Raw genomic sequence first — 9,224 nt, 5'->3', positions numbered from 1 at the left:
AGCGAGTTTGACAGTTGTAAACAAACGTTATTAGCTAGCTAACACTACATAAAACAAACAGAAGAAAGGCTAGATACGTCGGACAAGCATGTTTACCAACCGTTTTGAACATTTAAATTGAAAGTAGTCGGCCTAAAACAACGAGAGGGTTTGACAGCATTTATTTGACAACACGCAAATTTAAACCTGCCGCCTTCCCGAAGTGGTACGCGGAAGTAATGTTGTTTACATGGTGACGTCACGTGATTTGGTCTATAGGCTATATAACAACCTCTAATGACAGTGAAGGCAACACCGCCTAAATTGGCCTATAATATAGGCCTATAATTTAGGCCAATTAGTAATGTTGATATATATAGGCCCTATATATCAACATTAGTAATCGCTCTAAATGAGCACTCATTACTGTACAGTTTTTCACAATTGCTTAAATACATTTCCTGATAGACTACCTCACTTTCTCAAAACCCTAAACACAAATCTCAAAACTCACACACACAATGCAAAATCCTACACTTCTCTTGCAAAAGCACACTTTGCCCTCAAAACAGTGTTAACTCTTCACTAAATGGTATTTTCTTTTCAAATGACAAACACATACATCATAGGAGTAGACATTTCTAAGCACCCATTGAACACTGGTGTGCAGAATGGAAAACACTATAGTATGAATGGAAAACACTATATGAATGCTTTATCAGTAGAATTATGCCTTTGCATGTTCAGTGTTACACTTTCACCTGTTGGATGTAAAATATTACCATATAATGTTTGTACGTATACTCAAATAGAAAACAACACACAATAATTTAACAACAAATAATATTGTATTTGTACCCAAAATGTGCAGTCTACTGTAAATCACAGCGAACAGGATGAAATGAAAGAGATAACAGAAAATAGGCAATAAACACCTCTCTCTTCAATGTTGCCGCCATTCATTGTTCTCCAAACAAACCAGGAGCTCATCTGTGACCCTTCTATAGCAAATTGCTGATTGCTAATTGCACAACAGCCTTTGGAGTTTAGAAATGTGATTGGCAGTGTGTTCTGTGTGAACACCCAGAGAGGGAATTCAGGAAGAGTGTGCAATATATAGAGAATTGTGTGTAGTGTTGTGAAAAATGTGTGGTTTGGAATGGGAATCTGAGTCTAAAGCAGGAAATGTGCTTGGAGTTCAGCAGAATTGGTTTGGCAGTTGGCACATGCGAGTTTCAGGTTGTCCACATTGTGTCTGATGTTCCAATTAATGTGTTTAAACAATTGTGGAAAAAAACTGTAATATGTTTTTGTCAGAATCCACTGAGCACGCTGGACAGCTCCACTGCTTCCAGCAGTAGGATCAGCACCTTGGAGAGCACCACACACACACACACACACACACACACACACACACACACACACACACACACACACGCACACACACACACGCACACACACACACACACACACACACACACACACACACACACACACACACATGCACCACCAGTGCTGCAGTTTTAACACATGTAGCAACTCTGCAGTGGGCTACGAATATGATGATTTGGTATTTTAACTGCATTTTCATTACAATCATACCATATTTTGTTGCATTCATGAAAGTACATAGCACGACAATAAAGAACACTGTTTATATTCATCCTGTTGTAGCCAAATGATGGCAAATATATAGTGGAAGGACCGTATTAAAACTCATTTACTTCTGTATTATGTCTCTAGTTTTGCTTATTTGTTTATTAAAAGGATCTCCATTAGCTGACGCCTAGACGACAGCTAGTCTTCCTGGGGTCCAAGACAACAGTACACATCGCATGACAAGCAATAAAGTAAAAATACAAAAACAAAAAGAGAAGAATAAAAAGCAAATCTAAACCAAAACAGACAATAGCATGGTCAGCTAGGCTAGCTCTCTAGCTGGCCAATGTACCCAAATATTAAAAAAGGGTCAGTACACAGAAAGGAAAAGTGACGTGACAGGTATCATTGTGTGAATGACACCCCTGGTATCCCTAAATGGTATCCCTTTGATGCGACGAATATTGCTTGCTAGACAATTTCAAGACGCGATAGTCCACGACAGCTTAACTTCCTGTCGTTGGATTTTGGTCATTTTACAACCAGTCACACCATTTTATCTGTGATTATTAGCCGACTGTATGCTATGCGCTTTCAGACGCGGCAGCGCCTTCGCTAGCCGTTCTCGTTCAGCGAGAACGAGGCAGATCACCTGGACCATGGGCACCATGAGAAATCGGTTACGGTTAGACTGTTCCAAGCATAATATAAGGGTGGCAATCCAATGTTAGTAGGTGTTGACATCACTTTCAGCGCATGTGCCATGGAGGGTCGAGACTGTATAGCTCTTTGTTGCAGCCATTAGTTCCTCCTCTCTGGTTGAAGCTGAGCTGTGGACTCATGGCCTCCACGGAACACGGATTGACTCACCTGCATTCATAGATTCAACATGAAGACCATTTAGTTAAAAACATGTATAACTAGAAGGTCACTCGGAGAGCGGACGCAAACGACGAGCAAGGCCAATACTCCAGTCAGTTTCTTTTAATGAGTCGGATCCGGATCCTCTCCCAAATGTAATGGGTTCTTCCTCGGCCCACAGACACACCCTTCCACCAAGTTTCATGAAAATTGCCAGTGTTTTCCCCCCCGGTAATCCTGCTGACAAACAAACGGCACTGATATTCTTCTTGGCGGAGGTAATATCTTTGTACATTATGGCTACTTGTGTGGTATAATGGCAATATTAGGCAACCGTACAGTCTTTGATCCGTGTTCAGTACTTTAACAGAAATAGATTAAGTGGATACTTATGTTCTGCTACTGGAGCGTGGAAAATGCACTGAGTGACTGTAATTATAAGCCCTACTACTATTGATTTAATAAACTATGGGTGTTTTAACTAGAATGTTTTAAGAGAATAGTATATAGGCCACATCCCACTGTTCCATTAAGGCCAAAACACTGACGTGAAAGGAGACTGTGGTGGTCCATTGCCTTCTTTACAATGATGTGTTTGGTTCCCACAAATAGAAGCAGAGTGAGAGCTCATTGCTTTTTCCCCACTCTCTGATGGCTCTGTTCGTCAGCATCCTGCATGCTCTTCTGCTGCTGCTGCTGCTGCTGCTGCTGCACCTGTATAGGGAGGGAGAGAGGGGGAGAGCAGAGAGAAGAGAAGAAAGGAGGAGAAGAGAGGAGGAGAGCAGAGAGAAGAGAAGAAAGGAGGAGAAGAGAGGAGGAGAGCAGAGAGAAGAGAAGAAAGGAGGAGAAGAGAGGAGGAGAGCAGAGAGAAGAGAAGAGAGGAGGAGAGGAGAGGAGGAGAGAGGTGGAGAGCAGAGAGAAGAGAACAAAGGAGGAGAAGAGAGGAGGAGAGAGGTGGAGAGCAGAGAGAAGAGAAGAAAGGAGGAGAGGAGAAGAGAGGTGGAGAGCAGAGAGAAGAGAAGAAAGGAGGAGAGGAGAGGAGGAGAGAGGGGGAGAGCAGAGAGAAGAGGGGAAAAAAGGAGGAGAGGAGAGGAGGAGAGAGGGGAAGAGCAGAGAGAAGAGAAGAAAGGAGGAGAGGAGAGGAGAAGAGAGGTGGAGAGCAGAGAGAAGAGAAGAAAGGAGGAGAGGAGAGGAGGAGAGAGGTGGAGAGCAGAGAGAAGAGAAGAAAGGAGGAGAGGAGAGGAGAAGAGAGGTGGAGAGCAGAGAGAAGAGAAGAGAGCAGGAGAAGAGAGGAGGAGAGAGGTGGAGAGCAGAGAGAAGAGAAGAGAGCAGGAGAAGAGAGGTGGAGAGCAGAGAGAAGAGAAGAGAGCAGGAGAAGAGAGGAGGAGAGCAGAGAGAAGAGAAGAGAGCAGGAGAAGAGAGGTGGAGAGCAGAGAGAAGAGAAGAGAGCAGGAGAAGAGAGGAGAGCAGAGAGAAGAGAAGAGAGCAGGAGAAGAGAGGAGGAGAGCAGAGAGAAGAGAAGAGAGCAGGAGAAGAGAGGTGGAGAGCAGAGAGAAGAGAAGAGAGCAGGAGAAGAGAGGTGGAGAGCAGAGAGAAGAGAGCAGGAGAAGAGAGGTGGAGAGCAGAGAGAAGAGAGCAGGAGAAGAGAGGTGGAGAGCAGAGAGAAGAGAAGAGAGCAGGAGAAGAGAGGTGGAGAGCAGAGAGAAGAGAGCAGGAGAAGAGAGGTGGAGAGCAGAGAGAAGAGAGCAGGAGAAGAGAGGTGGAGAGCAGAGAGAAGAGAAGAGAGCAGGAGAAGAGAGGTGGAGAGCAGAGAGAAGAGAAGAGAGCAGGAGAAGAGAGGTGGAGAGCAGAGAGAAGAGAGCAGGAGAAGAGAGGTGGAGAGCAGAGAGAAGAGAGCAGGAGGAGAGAGGTGGAGAGCAGAGAGAAGAGAAGAGAGCAGGAGAAGAGAGGTGGAGAGCAGAGAGAAGAGAAGAGAAGACTGCAGCTACAGCAGCACTCTACATCTCCTCTGACGGAGGAGAGAGGAGGAGAGGGTCTGCGCACAGTGATGACATCACACCAGGAAACCAGACTCACGCGCTGCCATTTTGGAGCTGAGACTGTGCTAATGAGAGAGAGAGAGAGAGAGAGAGAGAGAGAGAGATGAGGAAACGGAGGGGAAGAGAGACAGGTGTGTGTGTGTGTGTGTGTGTGTGTGTGTGTGTGTGTGTGTGTGTGTGTGTGTGTGTGTGTGTGTGTGTGTGAGAGAGAGAGTGAGAGAGAGCAAGAAGCGAAGAGAGAGGGAGGTAAAGGGGAAAGAGAGAAACAGATAGTAAGAAAGAGACAGAAAGAGAGAGAGGAAAGGGGAGATCACAGTAAAGAGAGCGAAGAGATAGAGAGAGAGATACAGTACAGTAAGAGGGAGGGGCTACAGTAAGAGGGAGGGGCAGGGAGAGACGTACAGTAAGAGGGAGGGGCTATAGGCAGGCTATTAGTGGCTCCACACCAAGAAATGCTGTGACATCATCCTACCCGCAGATCCCTAGTTCGATAAATTTGTCCCAGTTCAGCGTTATCGACCACGACATCTTAGAGGAAACTGTGCAAGGCCTTAAATCATCTTCGTGCTGTCTCGATACCCTTCCAACAAGCTTTTTTTAAAGCGTTTATAACTGTCTGTCGTCGGACCTATTGCAAATAGTTAATAGATCCCTTGTGACCGGCACTTTTCCTGAGTCCCTGAAAACTGCAGTTATTAAACCCTACTAAAAAAGCGTAGCCTTGATCGGTAATCAGTAACTACAGACCAATATCTAATCTCCCCTTTATAGCCAAAATAATTGAAAAGGTTGTTTACCTACAACTCAATAGATTCCTAACCTCAAATGATCTCCTAGATAAACTCCAATCAGGCTTTCGCCCCCATCACAGCACAGAAACCGCGCTTACTAAAGTCATAAATGACATCAGAATGAACACGGACTCAGGCAAAAATTTGATTCTAGTGCTACTGGATCTTAGCGCTGCATTTGACACTGTTGACCACTCAATTTTATTGGACAGACTGGAAAACTGGGTTGGGCTATCGGGTACGGTCCTCCAGTGGTTCAAGTCCTATCTTCAAGACAGGAAGTACTTTGTCTCCATTGGCAATTACACATCTGACCTAACTAGGATGACTTGTGGGGTGCCTCAAGGATCCATTATGGGGCCCGTTCTCTTCAACCTTTATATGCTCCCTCTAGGCCTAATTATGCAAAAAAACAAAGTAGCCTATCATAACTATGCAGACGACACTCAGTTGTAGGCTACGCCTTGAGTCTCTATCCCTGAAGCCTAAGGATCAAGTCAAAAATCTTGGAGTTATTATTGATTCCGATCTCAACTTTAACTCCCACATTAAGTCAATTAGTTCATTAGAGTTCATTAGAAGGAAGAATAGAAATTTGAGCACAAGGGCAGCAGCTAGGGGGGACTGCGAAGTCCAAGCTAGAAAATCCACATTCTCAAAAAACACCTGGTCGATCAATGGCAGCACTAGCTGGAACACACTGCCTATGGCTATTAGGGAAAGCCCCACTTTTGCGGCATTCAAAAGCCAGCTCAAAAACTGGCTTAAAACAAACCAATTTTGTGAACACTAGCTTAATAGCTGCCTTCCAAATCTTCTTCTCTTCCTGCACTAGGCACTTCACCACTTAAGTGTAGCACTTAAGAGAGAGTAGAGTAGCCTTCATATTGTATCTATATGTATTGTTATCATGTAACCTGTCGAATGTAAGGTGTAGTATTCTTCTTTTAGCACTGACATGCTGCATGTACATCCTGTCTGTGTTTTGCTGTAATTTTGATGTCTGTAACGTTACATGTATATTCAGTTTGTGCGTTGAATGAATGTAATGAGTGATTGTTTTGATATTTATTGGGGACTACGGATGTAAATTAGCATTAGCTAACTCCGGCATATTTACATGTTTTCGTATATAGAGGCTTCTGTATTTCTGAACATGTCCATTAATGTGCATTGTCCCGTCACAATAAACCAATAAAGTAAAAGTAAAGTAAGTAATTAGAAAATCAGCTTTTTATCATCTTAAAAATATAGCAAGAATTAGGGGATACATGTCCAGACAGGATCTAGAAAAACGAATTCACGCCTTCATTTATAGTAGGTTAGACTACTGCAATAGCCTTTTTTCTGGTCTCTCCAAAAAAGAACTTAGGCAACTTCAACTCATTCAGAATGCTGCTGCTAGAGTTCTAACGAAGACTAAGAAAGCTGATCATATCACTCCAGTTCTTAAGTCCTTACACTGGTTGCCAGTGTGTCATAGAATAGATTTTAAAATACTGTTATTAGTCTATAAATCACTTAATGGCCTAGGCCCAAAATACATAGCTGAATTGCTCCCACGCTACGAACCGTCTAGAACTCTTAGGTCAGCAGGGTCCAGCTTATTAACTGTCCCTAGGATCAAATCAAATCATGGGAAGGCTGCATTTACCCACTATGCTTCTGCTAGCTGGAACAAATTGCCTGAAGACCTCAGATCTGCCCCAACCTTACTTACTTTTAAAAATAGACTAAAGACTTTTATGTTTACCGTCGCTTTTAACTGCTGACAGCTACTATGCAAACCTAATGAGTCCTCTATAAGTTTTTAGCTCTCTCTCAACAGGCTGCTGCGCCTGTTGCTTAATGCACTTTTTATACTCTTTTTTAAAGTTTTGTTGTGATGCTTTTAAATGTCCATTTTATTCTCTTCTTTTCTTTTCCTGTCAACCATTTTATGTGAAGCTGCTGCTTAATGAAGTTGCTTAATGCACTTTTTATACTCTTTTTTTTAAAGTTTGTGTTAAATCTTGTCTTGTTTTATTATGTTTTTGTTTGTTGGGGAAAAAAACATAAGGACTATATAAGGCCTGATGTATCATATGAGACGATTTGAAGATCAGACTTGCAAAATTATATTATTATTATTATTTTTTTGTCAGAAGGACCAATAAAGACTCCAGATTCAAAGAATTAGAATTTTCTCTCAATTCTTTGATGGTTCAGGCTTTATTTAAGACACTATTTTCAAATGTAATGTATTACTGTGGTACGGTGGACAAAGACTGCATCTCCCATGAGCTCTGCTGCTGTTTCAGAGGCTGAATACTGGATTTCCCCCCCCCCATGATAGTAAAGACATTGATTATCAGCAGGGAAGTTTCAATCCCAAAATATCGGCCTTCAGAAACTCACACTGAGCAGAGCGCTGCTCTCTCCTCCTCTGCTGCTGTCTTCAGCACCAAGGCAGGTCGTCAAGTATAATTAGAGTGATTAGTGGGAGGAGGAGGTCATGACGGTAGGAACTGTAAATCCACAAGAGGACCAACTTCAGATCGTGCTTTTCTTTTTCCAAAACGGACATCATGGTGCTTTGGAGGAGACTACCTGACATCATGGTGCTTTGGAGGAGAGACTACCTGACATCATGGTGCTTTGGAGAGACTACCTGACATCATGGTGCTTTGGAGGAGAGACTACCTGACATCATGGTGCTTTGGAGGAGAGACTACCTGACATCATGGTGCTTTGGAGGAGAGACTACCTGACATCATGGTGCTTTGGAGGAGAGACTACCTGTCACTTGTGTTTCTGACCATGACTACAGGAGGAGACAGTTAAGCATGCAAACATGCAAATAGGGGGAGGGGTCAGGGCAGGGTGTGGCGAGGCGAGGCGTACTCGGCCATGTTGGACAGTCCATGTGCCACACAGCAGCTGAGCCCATCGCGTGGCATCCTCATACTGCAGGCCTCGTGCCACTCGTTGGTGCTCTCGTCGTAGCGCTCCACCTCATCGGAGATGTGGAAGCCTCCACACACGAACAGCTGGTCGTCCACCACCTCAATGCCAAAGTCGCAGTGTGGAGTCAGCATGTCGGGCACGGCGCTCCACGTGTTGGTTAGTGGCTCGTAGGCCTCGGCGCTGCGCAGGTTAGTGGTGCCGTTGTAGCCGCCCACTGCGTAGACGCGCTGTCTGTAGGCGATGACGCCCAAGAAGTTGCGCCTGCTGCTCATGTGGGCGATCTTTGTCCACTGGTTGGTGTCTGGGTTGTAGCACTCAGCTGTGTTCAGGAGCCTGTTCCCATCGTAACCACCACAGATGTACACCTTGCCGTTGAGTACTGTGGCGCTGGCGTAGCTCCTCTGCTCATTCATGGGTGGGAGCAGAGTCCACTTGTCAGTCTGAGGATCATAGCGCTCGGCACTGTCGAGCTGGATGTCTCCATTGTAGCCTCCCATGGCATAGATGCTGCCATTCAGTACTGCCATGCTGACACGGGCCCGGCGATTATGCATAGGCGCCACATCGTGCCAAGTACGAGTACGGAGGTCGAACCTCCGCACGCTGCTGAGACTGTGACTCCTGTTGTGGCCGCCAACACAGTAGACGGCACCATTTAAGAAAGCGGTGCCATGGTAAGCCCGGAGAGGCTCAACGTTTGGTACATTGATCCAGAGCTCGGCGCGGGGATCGTATACCTCAATTCTATTGGTTACATGGCCGTAACCCCAGCCTCCGATGGCCAACAGGACGGCATGAGGCAGGCGCGGGCGTGTCAGAGGGTTGGAGGGTCTGTTGGTGATGACATCATACATGGCCTTCTCTGCGTCGATGATGACCGCCTCACACTCGGCGTTGTCCTTAACCAGACTGTTGTTCTTCACCTGGTTGATGAAGTAGTCGGTGGTCATCAAGCCCAGGCGGATCTTGGGCAGCAGCACGGACATGTGATCTTCACGCTCCTCGGGTG

Source organism: Poromitra crassiceps (assembly GCF_964638095.1).
Source record: "Poromitra crassiceps genome assembly, chromosome: 20".
Taxonomy (NCBI): domain Eukaryota; kingdom Metazoa; phylum Chordata; class Actinopteri; order Beryciformes; family Melamphaidae; genus Poromitra; species Poromitra crassiceps.
The sequence above is the reverse complement of the archived record's forward strand: the minus strand, read 5'-3'. Positions refer to the sequence as shown.